Source organism: Vespula vulgaris, chromosome 11, assembly GCF_905475345.1.
Source record: "Vespula vulgaris chromosome 11, iyVesVulg1.1, whole genome shotgun sequence".
In the NCBI taxonomy this organism is placed as follows: Eukaryota; Metazoa; Arthropoda; class Insecta; order Hymenoptera; family Vespidae; genus Vespula; species Vespula vulgaris.
In genome coordinates this window covers 1,529,832-1,555,809 of record NC_066596.1, presented here as the reverse complement: position 1 = coordinate 1,555,809, position 25,978 = coordinate 1,529,832, and the positions used below count along the sequence as shown (strand labels likewise).

General features: G+C 28.3%; 1 protein-coding gene and 1 long non-coding RNA gene across 15 annotated transcripts in view; one reads left to right on the top strand and one right to left on the bottom strand.

The window, feature by feature from the left end:
• LOC127067625 (uncharacterized) overlaps positions 1–15,102 on the bottom strand; it is a 46,143-nt gene extending 31,041 nt beyond the window's left edge. For 5 of the 9 annotated variants that reach the window (XR_007782681.1, XR_007782682.1, XR_007782679.1 and 2 more), the window contains exons 1-2: positions 13,175–13,415; positions 6,951–7,105 (exon numbers count right to left, since the gene is read on the bottom strand). This is a non-coding gene — a long non-coding RNA (uncharacterized LOC127067625). Of the gene's footprint in view, positions 1–6,950; positions 7,106–13,174; positions 13,416–13,665; positions 14,732–14,790 lie in introns of those variants that run through there. The other 4 variants (XR_007782683.1, XR_007782684.1, XR_007782685.1 and 1 more) reach the window with 4 other exon arrangements.
• The window catches only part of LOC127067616 (GATA-binding factor A-like), a 72,295-nt gene that overhangs the window by 1,915 nt on the left and 44,402 nt on the right, over positions 1–25,978 (top strand). The window lies entirely within an intron of this gene.

The following is a 25,978-nucleotide window of genomic DNA, read 5'->3' as shown; positions in this document are numbered from 1 at the left end:
AAATACGTAGTAAAAAAGCTTCGTAATTAATCTAACAAAGTATATAGAAATTCGATCCGATTGAAAAAGTACGATCTCGCACGATGAGATTAAAAATTATATTTAAAAAAAAAAAATAGAAAAAACTTTTAACAAAATAAAAATATCGATATCATTGCTGAGACAAAAGAATATATCACTTATAGATAACGCGAAGAAAAAAGATATCTATAATTATATTAAATGACAGAAATACGTTCTCGATTAAAAATACTCGATCTTTTACGATAAATACATACGTTATACAAAATCTTACCGAACGAATCTCGATCTCGTTTAAACAAAAAAAAAAAAAAAAAAAAAAAAAAAAAAAAAAAAAGAAGAAGAACAAAAAAAATCACGAGATCTACGTACATAACGTTAAAATGAAAGAATAGAAAAGAAAAAAAGAGAAAAGAAATCAAAAATAACGATAATCAAAAAAGAATCATATCAAAGAGGACACGACGAAATATATAATACATAAAAAAAAGAAGAAGAAAAAAAAAAAGAAAGAAAAAGAACAAAAAAGTACAATTAAATAATAAGAAAAAAAGTACAAACAAAAATATTTCTACGTTTTGAAGAAGAGAGGGGAGAGAAAAAATTAACATTTGACGATAAAAACATTCTCACAAAAAAAAAGCCGCCATTGCTTTATAATCTTTCTTTTCATGGATATTCTATCTCTCTCTCTCTCTCTCTCTGTCTCTGTCTCTGTCTCTTACCCTCTATCTTTTTTCTTTTTCTTTTTTAAACGTCCAGTGGCCCCCTTTATTAGATACGGGTAAAAAGAAGGTACCCCTTTAACTCCGACAGTAATTAAAATCGTCCTTTAAAGCCAATCGCGAATCGTCCGCCATTACATTCGGTCGCATAAGCACTGCCGTAAAGATTAACCTGTAGGTACCCCCTTTAATTTTTTTCTTCAGAAAATTATCCTCTAATAGAATATTTTTCTCTCTCTATCTTTCTCTTTTTCTCTTTCTCTTTCTTTCTCTGGAGTATACAGAAAAAAGAAAACAAAAAAAAAACCAAGATGGACGAAGAAGGATATTGGAAAAGAATTTTTTGTTTCACCCTTATCCTCACTAAAAGAAAATACGAAACAATTTTAAATTTAAATCCCAATCGTTGTTAAATAGATAAATGAAATGTTTTCATGTATACTTATTAAATCAATCTTTTTCTTTTTTTATTTTTCATAATTCTTCTTTTTTGCTTTCTCTCTCTCTTTCTCTTTTTCTTTCTCTCTCTCTTTCGGTCACAGTCAATAAAATCGCTAATAACGCGCGAATCCACGCCGGTACGTATTATCTCAACGAGATAATCACAATCTACATAGGATATATATATGTATAGAGAGAGAGAAAGAGAGAGAGAGATTTTTCTTTTTTTTCTTTCTTTTCATCCTTCCATGCATATCTGCATTCTTAAAAGCTATCCTTTGTAAACGACCACAGTCACCCTGGCCGTTGTAACGAGCATGAGAAATTTTTCAATGATACCAAAGCACGCGAGTGTAATTCTATAAATGTTTTTTTCCCATACTTCAAATAATTTAAAAAAAAAAACAAAAACAAAAAAGGAAAAAAAATTTAAGAGAAAAATAACACTTCGTATCTACGTAAAATGCGTTGCATAGACATTATTGTATAAATTTTTTAACGTAATCTAAACATACAAAGAAAAAAATATAAAGAGAAGAAAAAAAGAAAGAAAGAAATGATCATGACACAATGTATAACACAAGCATAATATTACAACTTATCTGTGGTTGAAAATTTTTATCAATATTTCGGAAGTCTCGGTTTTCATATTACTAATCCAACCTGACCTAAAAATGATAAAACATCTCGATCCTAATCAAAGATAATTCGTCGAAGTGGAACATTAATAATCTAATTTATTATACAATCAATTTAAATATACATCTATATCTACATATATATATAATATGTATATATAAAAAATAAAAAAAATATATATATGATAAATTAGCTGCATGTATTTTTCTATATAAATTAAAAAAAAAATAAAATAAAATAAAAAAAAAAGAGGAAATTCAGAGAAAATGAAAAAAAAAATTCAACATTATATTAGAAATTAATTATATTAAAAATTTCTTCAATTACGAAAATTCCAGACCTGCAAAGCTCGATAAACTTAAAAACGATAAAACACTTTGATATAAGATAATTCATCGTGTAGGTGGAACGATGTTAAATAGTGTTATAGATAAGTTCGTGAATCATATGTATTACATACGCAGGCACACACAAACATGCATATATATATATATATATATATATATATATATATATATATATATACTCATGTATACTAAACTTGTAATAATAAATTGTATAATGAAGCATCGGGACATGCCGGCACCGGCATTGTTTAGACGACTTTTATCTAAATAGTTGTTTCCCGCAGAGACCGCAAAAAGATGTCGATAACGAGTAGGATTACTATAGTACTAGAACAACAACTATACTTCTAGTTTTTAATTATCAATTCAAGTTTACTATATCCATAGCAACGATAGAAATTCATTCTTTCTTGTCTATATTAAATATTGTTTATATTATCGTCATCATCGATTCGTAATTTATTTCTGATCTCATCAAGAAAAAAAATAATTAATAATACGAGAATGATATCTTAAACAACGATAAAAAAAAAAGAATAATAATAATAATAATAATAATGTTTCATCGAATACAAATAAAAGAAAGATAGAAGGAGAAAGAGATAAAAGAATGTTTTATAAATTTTTAAACAAAGTTCACGTTATTCTAAAAAAAAAAAGAAAGAAAGAAAGAAAAAAAAAAGAAAAAATGAATAATACTCTACTGTAGATACCTACACGTATTTAAATGGTGATTGCAAAAAAAAATGTTTTATTATTCTAATTAAGGAAGTATTTTGATTTAAAAAAAAAAAAACCGTATAATAAAAGAACTCGATAAAAAAAACGGTGTTTACAAAAAAAAAAGAAGAAGAAGAAGTAGGGTAGACGCTACGAAATTTGACGAATATAAATTTACTGAATTAACAGTATAGTACGAGATAGAAATAATTAAGATATCGTTTTGCTTTCGAAAAAGGAAGTGAACTGACTAAAATTTGAATAAAAAAGTTCCACTTGTTGGTAAATTATATGAAATTCGGTGGCGAAAAAATCGTTATTCGGTTAACCAAAAAATTCCTTTTACATATATCCAGTTACACTTGTGTCTGCCTAGTAAAAATTAAAAAAGAAAAAAAAAGAAATAGAAAGAAAAAAATCAAGTCTCATTTGTAAGGAAATTAGAAAGCAAAAATTGATCGTTGGAAAGAAGAAAAAAAGAAAAAAAAGAGAGAGAGAGAGAGAGAGAGTGAGAGAAGAAAAAAAATTGTGAGCAAAAGCAAAACATTAACGGACGGACGATAAATTATCCTGTAATTGGTACGAAGCAATACCAACATGACGTTCACTTCGCATTTACAACTTTACATTGCAAATCGTATGCGCATGCGTGCGAGTTTGTATAATTCGTTTAATAAGACGCATAAATTTACGCGAACGTCATCATTTTTTAACGATATAAAAATTCATTGCAATTTCTTCGCTATGATTTTCCATTTTTCATAATTAAATTAATACATACGTATGTAAATTAATATAGTTAATATATATGTATATAAAATTATATATATTTATATATATAATATATATATATATGCATAAATATGTGTGTGTGTGTGTATATATATATAAATTCTTTTGTACGATCGTAGGAGCTGTTTCTTATCTAAACGGCCATTTTTGCGGATGACTCGCCAGTATGAAGAATTTGTTCGATATTTTTGAGTTTCTTACAATTAGAACATTCTTAGAAAATTCATTTTGATAATCGCGAGTAAGTAATAAATAAAAATAAAGTTTAATCTAAACCTTTCATATGACATTCTATGGAAAAAATTAATTTTGTAGATAATATTTTGAAGATATTATTTTTATTCACAAGCTTGATTATAGATATTAATACACACACGTGTGTGTGTGTGTTTGTGTGTTAATAAAACTCGTCAAATGTTGTAGTTAATTGTTATATATTTTCAATATTTTAGATATAATAAATACTTGAAATTTTATATATATTTAAATATAATATATAATAAATATAATATATTTAAATATAATAAATTTTAAATATAGTTTAATAATTATTGATAAAGCAATAGTCGGTTATAGCAATCGTTAATATAAAAATAAGATCACAAATTGGATCATGGGTCCATATGTTGTACACATGATATCACTCGAACTATCTATCTCGGACTAAAAAAAAAAGGAGGGGGGGATACGAAGCAGAGGAAACATTTTTTTCTTTGCGATAAAAATTCAAGCTTTCGAATATACTTTTTATACTTTATATACTTCGTCTGAAAGTTGAATAAACATCACAATGATCAATTTCATAGATAAAAAATAATTTTACGAATCGAATAAAAAATCGAATACAAAATTCAGTATAAAAATTTCCAACGAATCAAACTTAAACTAAAATATTAAAAGTAATACTGGTTCAAGAGAAAGAAAAAAAAAAAAACCAATAACACTAGTAAGTCAAAAATTTCTCGGATCAATGAAATCCTAGAAAAAATTGTAATCGATTAATTCAACAAAGGAAAAAAATAAATAAATAAAACAGCAAATTAAACAAATCTAATAGCGATTGAATCTACACGAAAAACTCGAACTTTCGAATCGTTTGAAATAAAATATTGAATCCAACGGGTAGCCATCTTGGTTTTGTATTTTTTCGAATTATTCTTTTTCTTTTCAAACTTTTAATCTCTTTTTTTTTTTCACGTTTCTCTATCGTCCTGGCACTTGTCGTTCGGTCAAAGAAGACGAGAGGACACGCTTTTCGTTTCGTGATAAAGAGGATACGATATCGAATGTCGAGGCACGAATCGTATCGCGATACGGACAGGCATTGTTTCAGGATATGCCGGGTGTGAGAGATCGGTATGGAGGGTCCTATAGGCCCTCATGGATTTACCCCCATACGGACTACCATGGGGCCTAAGAACGAACCGTTCGTTGCTTTATGACCGAACGTCGCTCGTTCGTATTCACGTTCGACGCCTACGTAAGCGTGTACGTACACTTCTCGACTATACCAATGCAACGACGTCCTTTTTCTTTCGATCTTCCATTATGCGTGTGTAAACGTGTAAGTACGTATATATGTATATATATGTATATGTATATATGATCTGTAAAAGTGTGCGCTTCTCACATTTGGTACAACTTGACAACGTTCACTCGGAACGATCTTCCTATTTTTTATTTTTTATTTGTTGTTTTTTTCTGTTTTATTTTTTGTTTTGTTTTATCTTGTTTTTTTTCTTTGTTTTTTGTTTTTTTGTTTTTTTTCCAAACGAATGAATAAATTGGAAGGAAGAAATGAATATGTGTGTTAAAGAAATGAAATTAAAGTAATGTGATAATATAGTTAATAATTACTTATGAGATTAATAGATGATTAATAGAATGAGAAAGAATGAATGAATGAATGAATGATCGAGATCAAGAGATCATTGATTGTAACGAGAGTATATAATTAAATTGTTTTTCTTTTCCTTTTTCTCTCTCTCTCTCTCTCTCTCTCTCTCTCTCTCTCTCTCTCTCTCTCTCTCTCTCTCTTTTTAACGTACGTATGTAAGCAAATATTTAGTTTTTGTTGTTTGATTTATTACAAATTTAAAATTGTTATTAAAGAAATTTAAAACGTAGATCATTTATTTCGTCAAAATAAATCTCAAGCCGTCAACTAATCTCAATAACTTCTAAACGTCATCTAAACATCCATTATTGTAATATTTTGACATTTTTATATAAATTATATTTTCATGAAAAATAGTATTAGAAGCTAATAAATCAATGTTCGATTCTTATCTAAACAGAAACAAAAAAAAAAAAAAGAAAGAAAGAAAGAAAGAAAAGAAACAAAAAAAAGAAAAGAAAAATAGAATAAATTTCTTATCAAATCCGCGTACAGTTCTAATCTCTTAAAAAAAAGAAAGATAAATAAATAAATAAAAGAAAAAAGAAATTGTGCAAATGTCGAAGATAATATTCTAATTACATTAGAATACAATTACATTCAACTGATCATACAAGTGATATTTTTTAACGTAGATTTTCTAACAATTAATTTAATTTTAATATTCTAACGATCGGTATTCGAGATCGTTAAAACATTATACGAAGATAGTTTGAAAAAAAAGAAAGAAAAAAAAAAAAAAGAAAATTTCTAACGAGAGCGTGAAAAGCACGCTAACGTTTATTTAACAAAAAGGAAATAAAACAAAACAAAAAATATATATATACGTAAATAAACGATGCGTTTAGAACGCACTGATTAGGTATATGCGTTTCGAGCGGATATGAAGTAATCGTTCAGGGGTACCCATTAGAGTGATAAGTTATCGCTCGGTGCTCGATAAAACTATGTTTTGGCCTTTTTTAACGAGTACGTTAACAACAAGTCAAAGTTTTCTTTTATACCGATGCCATTTTTGTTATTGAAATTTTATACTTTATATCATATCAATTATTAAAAGTTTCACTATTATTTCTGAAGGAAGATAATACTTTTTTCAAAACCCACGAAATTCATTTTCAATTTTAATCGAATAATGTTCTACATCGTAAGATTAAAATAATAACGATAATGATAATGATGATAATAATTCGAATAATGAAAAAAGAAAGAATAATAATAATAATTAAGGGATATCAGGTTAAACTTTCTTTATGATAAATTAATTAATAATTAAAATAAACGAATTGATAATAAAAAATGAAAAATAATTAGAAGAAGAAATCTTTTTACAATCGAGAGTCACGGATGTGAATAAATTAAACTTACCAAGTTTCTGGAATCCATTATCATTCGATTTCTTCATGCGTCGGCTGATGAACAAAATGCGTAGGTATATAATATTGATTCGTTTTTTCCTTCTTTTTCTTTTTCTTTCATCTTCGAATTCATTTCTTTACGAATTCAAAATTTATTAATAGCAACTGAAAGAAAGAAAACAAAAAATAGTATGAAGAAAACTGAAAAAATATTATAAATCACTTACAATATAATAATAATAATGATGACGATGATAATGATGATGATGATAATAAATAAATTAATTAATTTACGATTTAAAAGAAATAAACGAAGATACGCATCGTACTGATTATGACAATATATAAACGATAATTAACGATAAACAATAATAAATTGATTAAAAATCAACAGACAGGCAACAATTAACAATAGTAATTGATAATAAAAGCAAGTAAAAATAAATAAATAAATTTGATAATTAGATACTCGGATGATATTTAGAAGCTTGGTTTACGATTAGAATTTCTTTCATCGAACAGTTTTCTTCGAATTTCTTTTTTCAATGTTCTTTTTTATTATTAAGAATCATAAACTATATAATACTAACAATATAAATCATTCTAATAAAATAAATTAACCTCCTTTCTCCTCTTTCTTTTTTCTCTATTTGTAAACATCAATTCAAGTTCGATTTGAAACTCAAATTCTTTCACGATATTATAATAATTAGTAACATATACAATTTTCATACGACAATCGAGTAACTTTTTAATGTTATCAAACCATACAAATCACTTACGATAATCACAAATTAAATGTTAGATCGGATATAATCGAACTTATAAAAATATCAACGTATCACCAAGGGTGTGAAATCGAAGGAAAAAAAAAAAATTAAAAAAAAGAAGAAGAAGAAGAAGAAAAATAAAAATAAAAAATAAAAAAAAAAGTGGAATGAATCAACAACCGACAACGTCAGAGATTAACACGAGTCTCCTTCGTGGAATAATGCTCGAAAAGAATGAGCAGCCCTCAAACAGGGAAGCTATCTCCCTCTCCCTCTCTCTCTCTCTTTCCCTTTCTCTGTCTCTATTTCTCTTTCACGAAGAAGAGAGAGAAGGAGAAGAAACAAGAGAGGAGGAGAGAGAAGACAACAAGTGGCGTAAAATGGATGATCCGAAGTGGCGCCAGACCATTTTCGGGGTCTGGACCGTGTTCGTGAATACGTTCCTGGATATACTTAAGTCGTCGTATCCCATCGGCACTCGAAAAATCGTTTTGGGACTTACGTGTTGTTCCTTGTGGTTCCCAAAATCTCATTCCTCCATAAAAACTAAAGAAAAAAAAAAAAGAGAGAGAGAAAAGAGATCGAACGAAATTATGAAATTATACGATTCTAATCGAAACGTAGTCTTCTAAATATCGTTTTTATATTTATTACCATTGTATCGTTCATTTTATTTATTTATTTATTTATTTATTTTTTTTTTTTGTAAGATTCTAATATTATTTTTAAAAAAGAAAAAAGAAAGGAGGAAAGAAAAGAAGCAAGTTATGAAATTAAGTAATTCTAATAATTAAATAGCTTCTAAACGTCATACGAATGTCCATCGTTATATAATATTCGTTTAGTTTCATAAACAAGTCTATATCTGTTTCAATATTTTTAATTTAGATAGATGATCGATAGAAATTTCTTTTTTTTTTTTTCTTTTTCTTCCTTTTAATCTCGAAATTCTAATCGCAGTATCACTTCTAAACATCTTTTAAATCTTTCATTATAACATATATATTTACTGAAGTTTATTATTAATGAAAAAATGAATAAATGAATAGAAAGAAAAAGAATCGAAGGAAGCTATTAATTACGAGCAATTTTTTAATCGCGATATAACTTCGATTAATATTAAATCATTTACAAGTTTCATCTTTGTCATATTGGTTTCTCTAATCTTCTTAATAAAAATATCATTCTTCAATATAGCTCCAATTTCTAGTTTATTTCCCTTCTTTTCTATCTTTCTTTGTTTTTTTCTTTTTAATGCTTTTGTTTTTTTCTCCTTTTTAAAAACGATGCATCGTAAAAATTTATTTCAACGTACTTAAACTGTTTCGTTGCACTTCGAAAGAAAAGATATGTTTAGATAAGAAAAAGCTATTATCGCATACGTGCTATCAATGTAATAGTTCCCTTTTTTTTCTCTATACTCAGAGAAAAAAACTATGAAATAACAAAATTTATAAAATGACAATTAAATTCTTTTCATTCTTTTTCTTTACAATTAAAAAAAAAAAAAATCAAGAATTCACATTCGTCGAGAAATTCTTATGAAAATTGAATTATTCAAGCACTTTCATCGTTTAAAGAAAAAATTCGCAAAGAAGTCATAAATAATCGCAATTATTATAATCATAATATATATATATATATATATATATATATATATATATATACATTATAATTATATATATTTATACATTATACATAATATATAATATGCACACATATTTTTATATTATAAAATAGATTATTTATATAATATAAAATATAAAATACATTATATATAAAATAGATTATATATATATATATATATAAATGGGGTATCGATTTAAAAATTATAATCTTTTTCTCACGTTGATCTTTAGTGCCTTTTACGAGAACTCGATGACAAAGGCAACGATTCTATGACGGCGGTCCGTGAAAGCACTCGTCCGGCTTTTTTTAAGCCTAATTAGTTGTCGCGCGGCGCCTTGTCTCGCTCCCGACAGAGAGAACTCGAAGTGGCCTCTCTTCGAAAAGAGCCTTGGCCGATTTCAACGTCGCCGTGTCGTCGCTCTTTTACAATCCTTCGATACATCCCTTTTCCCTTTTCTTTTCTTTTCTTTTCTTTATTTATTTTTCTTTTCTTTTCTTTTCATTCTACCGCTCGACACTTTCCTTTTGTACCTCCACATCCAAACTGTGAATATGTTTCTTGTATATATATATATATATATATATTTGTGTATAGACAATATATCTATTACTTCGTCGCTTAGTTTCTCACTTATTTTTATTTTTAATTATTTTTCCAATCTCTACAAAGTATTTATGAATAATATCAATAGTAATAACGTCGACAATAATTTGAATAATTTGACGATTCTATTATAATCATCATCGTCGTCATAATTAATACAGATAATAATAATAAATATGCAGTTTTATTTATTTACTATATTGAAATATTTATTCGTTATACACACATATGAAATTTTTTATTTTCATTTCTAGATGTTAAATATTTCCATTGATGATATTATTAACTCAATAATAATAATTAAGCACAAAAAGGAACATTCAAAAAAATGAAAAATAATCGAGAAGATATAGATAATAAATAACTTTATCGAAGATGATATCATATATATATATATATATAATTTTATTAACCAAACGTAATCGTTATTTAGAGCTTGAGAAAATCGAAGAAAATGATTTCTACAAAGTTCTATTTACACGGAGATCATCGTGCCGATCTACTCTGATAATTTCTTCCGCTACCGGATTGCTCTTCAACTCACTTGGCACCAGTTCTAAAAGAATCCTCTCGGAGAACCGGATAATATAATCCAGATCGTATCTGGGACAAGCGACGTGGGCGAAGTATCAAGTATATACGGAAAACTACTTATCTTACGGCTATGCGACTTAACTTTCGGAATTATTATCGACATACATAAGATGATACTTAACTTAACTTAACTCGATCGAATCATCGATCTGTCTTCGACGTTGTTAGCATTTATTTAAGAATTATTTAGTCGAAGAAAAATATTCGATCGATTCAAAACAAAAAGAATGATACGAATAGATTTACACTATAACAAAAAAAAAAAAAAAAAACTTAGATGTACGAAGATATGCATATATGTTTGTGTGTGCGTGTGCACATATATATTATATTTATGCATACACATTCGTGTGCACGCGTGCGAAAAAAAAAAAAGTAAACGAAAAATAATTGAGAAGACAAATATAAAAAGTACATATATAATTTTATCGTAGACGAAATTATATAAATAATTTTTTTAACTAAACTTTATCTATAACACATAATACATATACATATATATATATATATAATATATAATTACAATGATAAATTGCAATAATCGAAAAATAGCAATTAAAAGTATCCAATAAATTTACATGACAATTAAAAGATATATATATAAATAAATAAATAAATAAAAAATAGAAAAACATACGCGCGTGTGTCCACGCATACATACACAAACAAGAGATCTCTCTTTTGGGTCCCGTTCGAAACTCGACGACTTTTCGTCACGAGGATGTTTGCCTTTAAAGATAGTGATCTCTCTCTCTTTCGTTCATTCATTTGAAAGCTACTCTGCCCACCCTTCTCGTATACACACACATACACACATATATACAGAAAATTTTCTCAGCGTTTCAAAGAAGACACCTGCCAAGATTGTTTTGTTATGGAGCCGTACATTTTTCTAAGAATTTATGTCGGTCACCATCCGTTCATTCAATTTGAATGAAAAGTCAAAAGAAAAAAGAAAGAGAGAGAAACAAACAAACCATTCGGATCTTTTATGAATGAATTTTACTACGACGACGATGACGATGATAATAATGATTGTTCAATCAAACCAATTTTATATACATAATAACGTATACAATAATAACGATAATAACATAATAATAATCATTTACTTATATAGAAAGTGAATGTGATAAAGATAGAAAATTAATTGAAAATTAATACCTTGAAAATTTCTACCTTACCGACCACTCGTAAAATTTTGTCACATTTAACAATGACTCGTTGAAAAAGTAACGATATTTATAATATATAATAATAAACATGTTTTCCATGTTATATATATATATATATGACCTTTATATAATGTTACTTCGAATTTCTTGTTTTTTTTTCTTTCTTTTCCTTTTTCTACGAACAACGATAATAAGACGTAAACGAACGATAAAAACGTAATTTCTTGACGGAAATTAATATTCGCAATACGGAAAAATATTCGTTAATTACTCGTATAATTATAGTCATATTGTAACCTTCTCTTCGGAGACGAAGAGGAAAAAAAAAGAAAAAAAAAAAGAGAGAGAAGAATTTTATAAAAGAGAGTAAACACCTTCGACGTAAATAAAGTCTTTAAACGCGTTTTATGTCTCATATTTAATAAACTTCCGTTGTAAATACGCATACCGGTCAGAACTCGTAAAACGATCTCATTGAATATTTTATGATGATAATCATATCGACAATAATATCAATAGCAATCAATAACAACAAAATAATTTCTAATTATCGATTCAATGATCTATCTAAGTTCTACGAAATAGTTTTCTTACGTTTTTATAACCTAACTTTTTTTTCTTTCGCACGTAAACATATTCATTAGATTTTATTTTGTTATTCCGTTGTATACTCGAAATATTATTTACACGGATTCCTCTTTTAATTTTTAAACGATAAAGGTTAGAAATACACTTTAATTATTTATGCATGCATACATGCAAATAATATTTCAAAACAAGACGAAAGTAGTAATATCGAGTATCACAAATGTGAAACGTAAGAAGATATAACGTGACCATTTGCAATAAAATTGAAATATAATAAATCGATATATAATATGAAATATAACCTAAAGTAATAAATAAAATTCAATGATCGATAAATTAAAATATTACAGCAAGTTTGATGGTTTGATCACTCAGTATAGTTACTCTAATACAGTGTCTATAACCTTAACAACTCTACTCGAACGAGCTCTATTAAATTGTACCACTGTAATCACTTTTGTCTCGTACTTTGTACGTGACATTTGCGAATTCTTTAATGTGAAAAAAAAAAGAAAATATGTAAATTGATTCCTACCGATAGATATTATTTAAAAAGTAAATTGAGGAACGTAAGATATGAATCGATGCGATGAATGTTCTTCGAAACATTTTATATATCATTTGCGTACGTAAAGACACTTCGTAAGATGTCGTGAAAGTTCGGAAAACTTCGTAATTTCATGTTTGTTGATATATTACCATTGCGTAGATGTGGTATATATATTACGAGTTATTGAAAATAAGTAAAAATAGGTTAGAAATATAATCTAATTTATATACGAGTTTCCTCACGTGAAATGTTCGATGGAAATTGATAAATCTATATATTTACGAATGTCTATATATATATATGATATGTATATTTTTGTCTAACCTGTAAAATTGAGTGTCTCATTAGCCGACGATGTAATTTTGGAGATGCCTAAATCGATCGATTCTCTTTACTTCTTTTTCACGCAGTATCGCTTCTTCACTCCAAGTAAGCTTCCTCTCTCTCTCTCTCTCTTCTTTCTTCCGAAGCAATTAAGAATCTATTCGACAAGGAAATCGACGAACGCACGATACAAGTCGACACAATTATTTTTCGAAACATTTTATACATCACTCGCGTACGTAAAGACGCTTCGTACGATTTCGTGAAAGTTCGGAAAGCTTCGTAATTTCATGTTTGTTGATACATTACCATTGCGTAGATATACGTATACATGTATACAAAAGTATTGAAAATTAGCTACCAAAGATAGCTTAGAAATATATTCTAATTTATATATACATTTCTTCTCGTCATATATTCGATTAAAATTGATAAATCTATATATTTATGAATGTGTATATATATATATATGATATGTATTTTTTTCTAACCTGTAAAACTGAGTTTCTCATAAGCCGACGATGTTATTTGGTAGATGCCTGAATCGATCGAATATTTTTAGTTCTTTTTCATGCAACATCGCTCCTTCAATCCAAATAAGCTTTCTCTCTTTTTTTTTTTTTCTTCTGAAGACGGTATTCAAGAACCGAACGAGTAGAAAAGTTTGGTGGTATCGGCGGTACAAGAGGATCGTCGAGGTATAATAATCGAGGACCGACGTGAAATCGATCGTGAGAGGTGGGAGAGAAAAGAGAGGGAGAAAGACAGAAAAAACAGAAAGAGAGAGAGAGAGAGAGAGAGAGAGAGAGAGAGAGAGAGAGAGAGAGAGAGAGAGAGAGAGAGAGAGAGAGAGAGAGAGAGAGAGAAAGAGGTGACTTAAAGAAGAGAGTGTAGGACAAGTCCTTTTCTTGGGTCCACGCTAGATGATTAAATACGGTCGGCTTGGCGATCGATATCCGCGCGAACGGTATGCGAATAACTTCATTGGCCTTAACAAGCCACGAAATTCCATGCTCTGAGTAAAAATCTACACTCAAAGATCTCTATCATTTTGGTTGGTCGATTATTTCCTCTTACCTTTGTAATTTCTTCTTCTTCTTTTTCTTCATTTTATTTTTCTAATCTTCCTTTTCTTCAATGTTTATATTAGACGAGTTTGAATTCACTTCCGACGATATTGAATTTCACCGTCAATGAAAATCAGATAGGAGGTTAGGTATAAATAATGTAAATAAAATAAGAACGTAAAGTTAAATACTACGATATTGAATTACTATAGATACCGTCGAAGAAAATTATTATGGAATTGGATATGAATTTAATTGTAAAATAAGACATTAAGTAAGATATAAAAATTCAATATGTGCGTAAAAAACGAACGAATATTGAAGTTAGTGGATGAGGTTATGTACGTCGTCAAGTTTTATATTCTGTGTTATTCAATTGTTATTAGTAAAGAAAATTAGTATGAACATGAATGAACAATTAGAATGATATTAATAATGACAAGAACAAGTATTATAATTTTGTTGCGATAAATAAAATGAGGAACGCGCACGATCGATCATTTTTGTGATCCAATATAAAAATTTACAAATAGAACGTAAAATATTTACATGCGTGCGTGTGTATTACCTATCGAAGAAAATACGACATTAATCGAAAAAGATTTTTGTTTAGGTCAAAAAGCAAATGGAATATCGTAAGACACTCGCGATTATTTTTTTTCACCCACGACGACGTTTATACGACGCGAGACTCATTTGCGAGATCGTTTAGGCGAACCTTCGTAAATAACGAGCCCTTTCACATAACTAACGTGTCATACTTAACCTATAGAGAGAGTACAAGAGAGAAAGAGAGAGGGGTGGGGGAACAAGAAATAATTGACGATCGAAATCGTATTCGCGATTGATGTGAATTTAACCCGCGAAATTTAAACGAGTATTATTATATCGTAACATGTATTTTTTAATGAAATTAAGTGAATTCACTTTTTTTTATTTATATAAGTATATAATATATATATATATATATATATATATATATATGTATGTATAACTTGCAAAAAAAAAATAAGAATGTAATGAATTAATTAATTTATTTAACTTTACGTATAATATACTTTAACAAGACTAACATAAAAATACATTTAATTTAATTAATACACATATAAAAAAAAAATTCTAATACCAGGATCTTTTTCTTTTCCACAAAAGAATTTAATAAAAGAACAAAAAAATAAATCATTTTTTATACAATTCGTAAAGACAGGTGGCGGTAGCATTAAAGCGTGATTTTTATCGAAAAATACGATACTGAATTTCATAACGATCGTTCCATCGATATATCAACGATTCACTATCCGTATAAACGTCGACATTTATGACGATCAAACTCTAATCACGCAATACGAACACACACACACACGTAGATATACTCTCATTCTCTCTCTCTCTCTCTCTCTCTCTCTCTCTCTCTCTCTCTCTCCTTTTTTCTTTTTCATTCTAGCACATCGTTGGTTGATTTTATTATCGCATTTATATTCGTCTCGAGTACTAAGAGAATAATTTAAATGGCACACGTCGAATAAGAGAGAAAGAAGATTTTATATTCGGAAACATTTATCGTCTCTCGTAATAATCACGTTAAGATTCGATAAACTACTTGCACGATGATCTATTGATCATTTCTAAACTTGTGTTTTATATATATATATAGTATATATGTATGTAAATTCATTTACGTACCTTCGCGTGCGACATCTTGACCTCGACAAGTTGACTTTTATATATATATATATATATATATATATATATATATCTTTCTCTTTCTTTCCTATATGTACACTACTCTCTTATTCTCTCTCTATTTCTTTCTACGTAAATACAGTTGAACGTCCGATTTATGCGATTCTAAGTCGTAACATAAATTTCTTATATTGTTCTAATAGTAGATCAACAGAAAAAGAAAAAAAAAACAGAAGGAACAGATATAATTTTACTCGTTTAATTTACTGATATACGTACGCTTAAAAAATGTATTGTAAAATGCAAGTCACATCGTAAATCGATGATATTGAATTCCGATTGGACGATACTTAATAAGCATTTATTATTAACCAATCAACGGTTGTCTTTTATGTCTTCCTTTTTTTGTTTGTTTTTTTTTAAATACAATACGATTAAATACGATTAACACGAATACGATTAAACGTTTAAACGTCCGATTTATGCGATCCTTAAAACGTACAATAAATTTCTCACATTGTAATTCGTTTCTCTAATCTTATATCAAAAAAAAGAAATAAATATAACGTTGTTCATTTAATTTTCTACACACGTACAACTTAAAAAATATATAGTCATATCGAAAATCGAAGATACTGAATTCTTATTGGACGATATTAAATACGCATTTATTATCAACCAATCGAAAATTGACATGTTATAAATATTCACCATTCTCGTACCATTCTAATCTTAAATCAGAGAAAATGAACTATTATCCGACTAATGTATAATTATCTAACAAACATTCGTACATATATACATACGTACATACATAACTTACAAAAAAAATTCATTCCATAAAATAAATCAATATAAAACAAAGATATCGAATTCTGATTGGAGGATATTGACACTCATATTTACAACTAACCAATCAGAATAGACTAACATCTTAACTCGTACAATTTTCACATTTCTAACCTTGAATTCGTACATATAATACATACATAATAAATACGAACGAATTCTCTGATTCTAACGGAAGAAACTTGTCCTTGGGAAAACACGTAGTGTCAGAAACAACGACAACGCCGACAACGACAACGACAACGACAACGCAAAGGAAGAAAAGGTAGAGATGGGTGCGGCCATGCTTTGAGAGTGTCTAGAATCTACGGATCGAACGCGGTCGTTGGGAACAGTATAGAGAAGAAACGTTAAATTAACGTCTTCCACACGCACAGGGCTCGTTTCGATTTATCCGAGAAAGAAAGAAAAAGAAAAAAAAAACGAAGAAAAAGAGAGAGAGAGAGAGAGAGATGAAGTAAGCAAGGTGGTCGAATCGAATAAAGGTGAAGTGCAAGAGAGACAGAAAATCGTCGATATTCGAATCGGAATCGTCGTTTCTTTCGAGAAACCTGCTGCCAGAGTAGACGCTGGAAGTCTTCTTCTTCTTCTTGTGCTCGTGCACGGAAATCCATTGAAACTCGATGGCCCTCGCAGTTGCACCGGTCGCATTAACGTCTCGAGATTAATTACCGCCTTGGAGTCGGGAGACGCTCGACGAGTCCGGGCAAACCTTTTAACGCCTTTTCTCTCTCTTTCTTTCTCTCTTTCGATCTATCTCTATCTATCTCTCTGTATATCTATGTATGTGTGTGTGTATATATATATATATTATCTTTCTCTTATACGTCGTAAACGTTGGTTAGTCGTTCGGTCTTGTTCGGTTTTGTTCGGTCTCGTTCGGTCTCGCTCGGTCTCACTCGTGATCGCCACGAGGCGGATCGTTAGCAAAAGACGAACGAACAAATGGACCGGACGGCCCATAATGGCAGCGTTTCGCGGTGATTTGTCCGGCACCGTATCGGTCCAACACTATTTCTTTACGTAGTGTTATGCTCGGCAGAATCGTAAATTATAACAACACCTTTGGTGTCGTTCGAATATCGCTGGGAGCACTTTTCTGATTCGCCCACGCACGAGTATGATTTCTTCCTACGTTCATCTATATATGTATGTATGTATTTATATATAAGTAAGTACTGTATTATTTTGTGCATACGTGTGTATATCTGTGTATGTGTATGTGTTTGGAATAGTGTTTTATTAGTATTAACTGTAGTGTGGGTCGAGTTACTTTCGTTGTAGTATTATATATAATTTTGTTAGCTAATCTTGTGTCGTTTGAATTTATATAGTTAATATTTGTAAAATTTATTTTTGTATTATTATCGAATTAGTTTAGGTTTAATGTTAATATCTTTATCGTTTATATCAAATTTATCGTATTAATTAATGGATATATATATGTACTTATATGTATGCTTTTTTGGTTAGTTTTATTATGATTAATTTTGGTTAATGTTTGTATCATTATCAGTATTAGCGGATATATATGTGTGTTTATATTTTTATTAATATTAATTTTAATACAGGTTAATCTTTTTATCATTGTAATTTATATAGTTTGTATATTAAAATTGTTTATAAATATATACATACGTATATCCATTATTAACTTTAGTTTAGGTTAGGTTAGGATTTCTATCGCGTTATTATCTTTATAAAATTTATTACACTTATTAATAAATATATATATATATATATATGTATACTTATAATATATTTATTAATAAGTATAATATATATATATATATATATATATATATATATACACATATATATGTATGTATACACATACATATTATTAGCTTCAATTTCAGTTAACGTTTATATTTTTATAGCAATACCAGTAGATACGTGTATCTATGTTTTTATTCATATTAATTTCATTAATATTAATTGTTAAATCTCGTTATAATATATACAATTTATATATAAAATCTATTTATGAATAAATACATATATGCATTATTAATTTCAGTACGGATTAACGTTTCTATAGCATTATCATTTATATATAATTTATTACATTTATTAACAAGTACATACACACACACACACACAAATATATATATTATCAATTTTATTCAGTTGAGTCAATGTTCGTGTCGTTATATCGGTATTGGTGTATACGTGTATCTATGTTTTTATTAGTATTAATCTTAGTCTTGGGTTAATGTTTGTGTCATTATTAGTATCGACGCGTGTGTTCGTGTTTCTTCTTTTTTTTTCTGTTTTTTTTTTTTATATGTTTGTAGTAGGTTCCAAGGATTCGACGAGCACACGCGATGTTTAATATTATGCGCACCTGGATTTTCGTAGTTACTGGCGTCGCGTGCTTCGAACTCGACATACCGCTCGTACTTACATACATACGTAAAATCATTTTGTCCCTTTTCCCACCAACGTAATTTCTTCCATCGTCATCGTGTGAACCTTTTATATACTTTATAAATTTTCCTTGATGAATCTCGTCGAATTTTCGAATTAAAAGAAACGACGAAGGAACAGAAAGAAGAGAGAGAAACGTTTATTTAAAAAATAGTAATAATAATTAATATTTTTGTTTTATATATTTTCATAAAATTAAGATATTATATATTTTGAAAGCAATATATAACCATTGATTGACTATACTTATTATTTAATATCATAGAAATATGTAATTTATAGAAATATTTTACATATTGTATGTTATTTAAAATAATGGATTTTTTTCATGCATATAGACACACGTATTTATTATACAGAGTACAAATGAGAAATATTAATTTAATGTTATATAAGGAAAGATGTACAATTTTATAATTGATCGAACTTTAGGAAGATTTTGAATAATTTATAAGAAATTAATTGATACTATTTTATATTTTGCACACAGATAACCGTATCTACGTAGATAAAACAAATTATTTTCAATTATATTTTTTAATTTAATTGCTTTTACATACATACATACATACATACATATATATATATAAATTATTGTTTTAATCAATAATATTATGATTCAATATTATTATATTTCGTAAATGAGAATCTATAAGAACTATAATTTATCCATAATTTCTATAAAAAAAAGGAAAAGAAATTTCTAAATTAAAAAGAAGAAAAAAAAAAGAAAACCTACGATCGGTAATACTAAAATATTCCGTAAATTCGTTTCGCGTCAGTATTAATCTTAAAATCCATGTGCAATCATCTTGTTACGTGGACACGTTCACGTCTAAAAACTTATTGGCTCTCGTACGGTACCAGCACTAGAAGACAGGATCTCAACGATGTTCCGGCATACAGGACGACGGATCGCGAAAGGATTAAGATTCGTATTCCGTTATAAAACCCTATCCCCGTCTTTCCGGCTGCTCTCGTGAGTTAAGTTGAGAACTGAAACTGAAAAGGAGAAGAAACAGAAAAGGAAGGAAGGAAAAGGAGGACGCGAAGGACAAGCCAACGCGTTATTTTAATTTATGAGCCAACGAATTAATCCACCTTGATGAGAAATATGTATACATACATACATAACTATGTTTACAAAGTATAAAATCAAATAATGTGTTTATAAGTAAGATATAATATACTTATGTACTGTATATTGTACGTATTTGTATCCTACTAATTTGATGTTTATCTATTTGAAAGAGAAAGATAGAAAGAGAGAGATAGAGAGAGAGAGAGAGAGAGAGAGAGAGAGAGAGAGAGAGAGAGAGAGAGAGAGGAAAAGAGAACTTTTTGAAGTATATTTTATTTATAAAATATATAGATATATATTATATTGAGATATTTGTTTGTTTGTTTGAGAATATATTTGATATATTCGATTATGTTTCAAGTGTTTGTTTATTTATATTCATATAAAATATATGAATAGGATTATTTAATAGAACGAATATAAGTTTATTTTAAAGAGAGAGAAAGAGAGAGAGGAAAGAAAAAAAAATGTTGAGAATATACGCTTGTATATTTTATTTATATGTTTATTTATTTGATTGAAGTTATTTGTTTAGTCCAATTTGTTTAAAAGAGAAAGAGAAAGAAATTATTTTATGTTAAATACTATATATATGTATATATATCTGTAAACGATTTAATTAATATTGATAAGGAAGATAAATTCTAAAAGGCAAGAATAAGAATTCATTCTCGTTAGAAGTATATACTATTCGACATTTATATGCAAACTTATTTACACACATATCTACATATCTATGTAGTACATAAAGTAAATTGCATACAACTCCATTTAAAAGAGAACGATAAAAAAAGAAAGAGAGACAGAGAGAAATCATTTAAGTACAAATATAAGAATATAGAAAATTAATCAGTTACGGTAGTTTATATCTAATGGTACGTTTTACATCTCAAAAAAAAAAGGGAAAAGAAAAGATAGAAAAAGAAATAAATACATTAATGAATTAATGAAATCAAAGTTCTTCCATTGAGTAACTCCATTTGTAAACAAGATATATTGTATATTTCTTATCATTAATCATATATGTATATCTATATGTGTGTATGTAGTTATATTACTTGTTAACAATTTAATGAATAACTTAATGATAGAGAAGATCAATTCTAAGAGACAAGGATAAATAGATCGTATTAGATACCGATACACATTCGTATATACATAGATACATAAATATATTAACGCACACGTATAAATGTTGCTGACAACGTTATATTATCAAGTATTAGTTTAATAAGATATAAATTACTTGTCAAAACAATAGAATGATTGAAATAGAAAAAAAGATTGAAATTATATCTTCTTATATCTACATCCGATATACATTTATAATGCGATACACACACACACATACATAAATCTAACACATAAATACATACACATACATACATATACATACATACATTCATATATACATAAATGCATACATATATTCATATATATATACATATATTTATATATACATACATTTACACACACACACACACACACACACTGATTATTGGCATCAAGCTGTGATACATAGAGTATAGGGTATAGGGTATAGGGTATAGGGTATAGGGTATAAGGTACGAAAGCTCGCAATAAAATCTGATAAAGCTGTATCGTGACGCGTTCAGGATAGCGTGCCTTCGCATTCTATAAGACTCTCTGCTGGCCGAAGACCCGTTACATTGGTGGACGAGGTAATTAATTTTATCCGCGAACGCTTCGGCACTAGGCCAATGCAAACACCTTCTACTTCTCTTTCTGTCTTTTTCTCTCTATCTCTCTATCTCTGTATCTCTCTCTCTCTATCACTCTCTCTCTCTCTCTCTCTCTCTCTCTCTCTCTCTCTCTCTCTCTCTCTCTCTATCTCTTTCTTATGTTCAGTCTGATTTACTGAAAGATTAATCATCTTTTATTTGTACAAAATATTGACAAATTTCATATTGTTTTATGTATTCATAACACATGTATTGATATCGTAATTCATGTACATTTACATGATTTCTGTGTTATCTAGGTATACATATATAATGTGGATATATGTAACAATATAGTATTATATATATGTATATATGTATATATATTTATATATATGTATATTATTACGATTAAACAAATTGTTTCATAATACAGATTACTATTATCAAATATATTACTATACCTAAAGTATACTACTTTCTTTTCTTCTATATATTTTTTTATTATTATATAAGAGTTCTATAGAGTATTATTGTTTTACTCTATTCCAATATATACTATACTATTTATTATATAATATACTACTATTTACTAATAATTAATATCTATAAAAGAATATAGAAATATATACATAGAGATATTATTATCTATTCAAAATACTACCTATTTATATTACAAATATTATATATACATAATTGATTACATAATTACAAGATAAAACTCCAATGTTATGCAACTTTATATCTATCTAAATATTACTGTTATCTATATAGAGATATATACACATATTATTTCCACACGAATATCACACACACACACACACAATCTTCTAATACTAAACAACTTGATCTTACATATATCAAAATGAAAAATTAGAAGAGTAAATTTTTCTGAAAAGAAGTTTTCCAATAATGTCGCTATTAAGGATTCTCGAAATACGAAAAAATATTCATTTATAAATAAATAAATTATATGTAAGATATTACATATGTAACTAAGAAATGTAAGGAAGATTCTCGTAAAGCGTGTTAGTGGAGCAAGATTCAGGCCGTAAACGGCGAAAGGTTCGCTCGAGCGTGGATCCTTCGTATTCAGGATGAAGAGAAGATGCGTGCTTGTAGGGAAGAAAACGGGTGTGAGAGGGCAAGGGAGAGAACGTGATCGAGGTTCTAACGTTCATCGGGAAGCGTACGTTTAGAACCGGTCGATTGGAATTACGATACGACGAAATCTGTACCTACACTGGTACGTAAGTAAGTACTTGCTTACTTAGGTATATATCGGTCTTTGAATTCCAACGATATCATCATATGCGTGCATTTTCCTTAACGTATTAACGTTTATTATTTTATCGATTCGCGAATGAAACCGGAGCGATTTCTAATACCTATCGATAACTATAATTAAAATTAGAACATTATTACGGAGAAAGGAGGATATATTATTTAGGTAATAGTTATCTACGTAATATAATTAAGTCTCTAACGAATCTTCGATGGTCGTATTGAAAAAAAAAAAAAAAAAAAAAGGAAAAAGAAAAGAATCATTATAATTAATATTAATCATCTATTTGTAAGTAATCTTTACGAACATATAATATACAATACGATTATGTAATAGAAATATATGATACGATTACGAACGTATAATATAATTAAGTCTCGAAAGGAATCTTCGGTCGCCATATTGAAAAAAAAATCAAAGAAATACTCATTGTAATTAATATTAGACACCATTTTGTGGATGATTATTATGATCATTTGATCGGTATTTTTTTGCTCGATCTCTTTCTCGAGCGTTTTTTTTTTTATTAGTTTCTTTTTATTTGTATTTTTTTTTTACTTTTCTTATTTAAAGTATACAAATTAGAATCTAAGGATGGAATAATGAAGATCGAATTTTAAATTACTCATTTTAGATACAGACGAAGGCGGAGTCATCATCAAGTTGGTAAATAAATTCGCTTAAATGCGTGAGTGCGTGCGTGCGTGAGTGCGTGCACGCATGCACACGGTCACGTCCTGTGAGAACTTGATAACTCCATTAAATTTCAATAAAAGTTCACCTAATTGTAAAGATTCTCATCCTCGTTTAGTCCTTAATACACAGTTGCCTCGAGAAGCATAAATATCGCGCGTCTTCGAGTTTACATATTATACAATTAAGATATCTATTATTTCTTTTTTTTTCTTCATAGAAATGTTATTTAATTTTTCTTCTTTGTTTTTTCTTTTATTTTCCGTGGACACGAACTCTTGTTCTTTTTTTTTATTTTTGTCTTTTAATCGATCACTCTCCAATTATCCATATAAATGAACGCATTAGGTCAATTATTACGCGAAGTAGAGATGGATTAATAGAAATAATAAGTTAATGAATTAAAAACATATTAATATAATGATATATTAATTTTAATATACAATATCTTATTTGATAAAATATAATATATTAATTTATAACATATAATTGAATCAATATATTAATACATCGTGTTAGATCTTTCGACAATTTTTGTTTCCCTTTTTTTTTTTTCGTGTAAAATAAAATAATATACCTTCCTTGTTATACAGGTGTTTAATATTAATTATTTTTTTTCTTTTAGTCGTACCTTTGGATTATCAATATTTCATTCGCAATATCAGAAATATTTACGATCGTTATTATACATATTTTATTCTAAATAAGAGAAGATATACTAATTTATAAATATTTATATCTAAATAGTATATTAAATCTATATAAATTTAATCGTTAATTGATATCTGTCGTTTTTCATTATATTTTTCGGATTATTAATATTTAATTTGTATAGCATCATTCCCGTTAATTTTAACGATTTTTTTGATAGACATGTCTAATACGATAAGTTTATCTACTTGAATTTAAATAGTCTCGTAAAACTTCGTAACACTTTGCGTCTAAGTAAGTATTCGTAAATCAATGATCAATATGGTGGCACGTAACGACCAACTATAACGATTCGCTTTTTTTATAAAATATCTACTGCATCCTTGATATATAATCGATCGTAAATCATCATTCTTCCTCTTGATATTCACGAACGATCCTGTAATTCGCTTAATTCGATACGATTATGCTCCGTATCGTTCCTTTTCCTCCATCTTCCTTATCGATACGATGGACAACCTCGATAATCCGATTAATCTTCCACTTCTCTCTCTCTCTCTCTCTATCTATCTATAGATCTATCTCTTTCTCTCTCTCTCTCTCTCCCTCTTTTTCTCTCAAAGAAGAAGAAGAAGAAAGTGTTCTATAAAAGCAATCATTTATTGTCACATCATTCGAGATAGAAGAAGATTTAATAAATTCTAATAAATTTTATTAGAATATCTATAAACTTTATCGGAAGAGAAATGTAGGAGGAAGATGATAGAAAAAAATTAGATAAACAAATATATAAAAAAAAAGGAAAATGATATAAAAAAAGGACAATGCACAGGAGTTCCTTGTTAAGACTATTTTGTTTAATTTCTTTTGTTTTTTTCTTTTTTTTTTTATTTCTTGTCTTTCGTTATTCGCTTTTTTACTCTCCCTTTTCAAAAAGAAAAACAAAAAGAGTTATATAGCAATAAAAATAAAAATGATCGGGGATTTCGCAATAGGTTCATTAATAAGACGATTTTCGTCTGATTTTTTCTTTTTCTAATTCTTTTGCTCCTCGTTCTCTTTCTCTTTCTCTTCTCTTTTCTTTCCTTCTCTTTTTATTTTCTTTCTTGGTTCCCTCGAAAAACCGTTCCGTTTCGCGAAGGCGAGCTACGGCACGCGTGTTTGCGTGCTCGGCTTCGATATATCGCGCTTGCGTAAGCGGATTAACGGTTAAATCGCCTTGTAGCGAGACGATCGGTCAGCAGGCGGATTTTGAAAAAAATCGACACGCGATCCGTGGTGAACTGTGATGGAGAAGAGGGACACAGGATAATGAATAAAAAAAAATATTATTTAATAAAATCATTACGAATACAATTGTTCCGTAACTTTTAAGTTTCATAA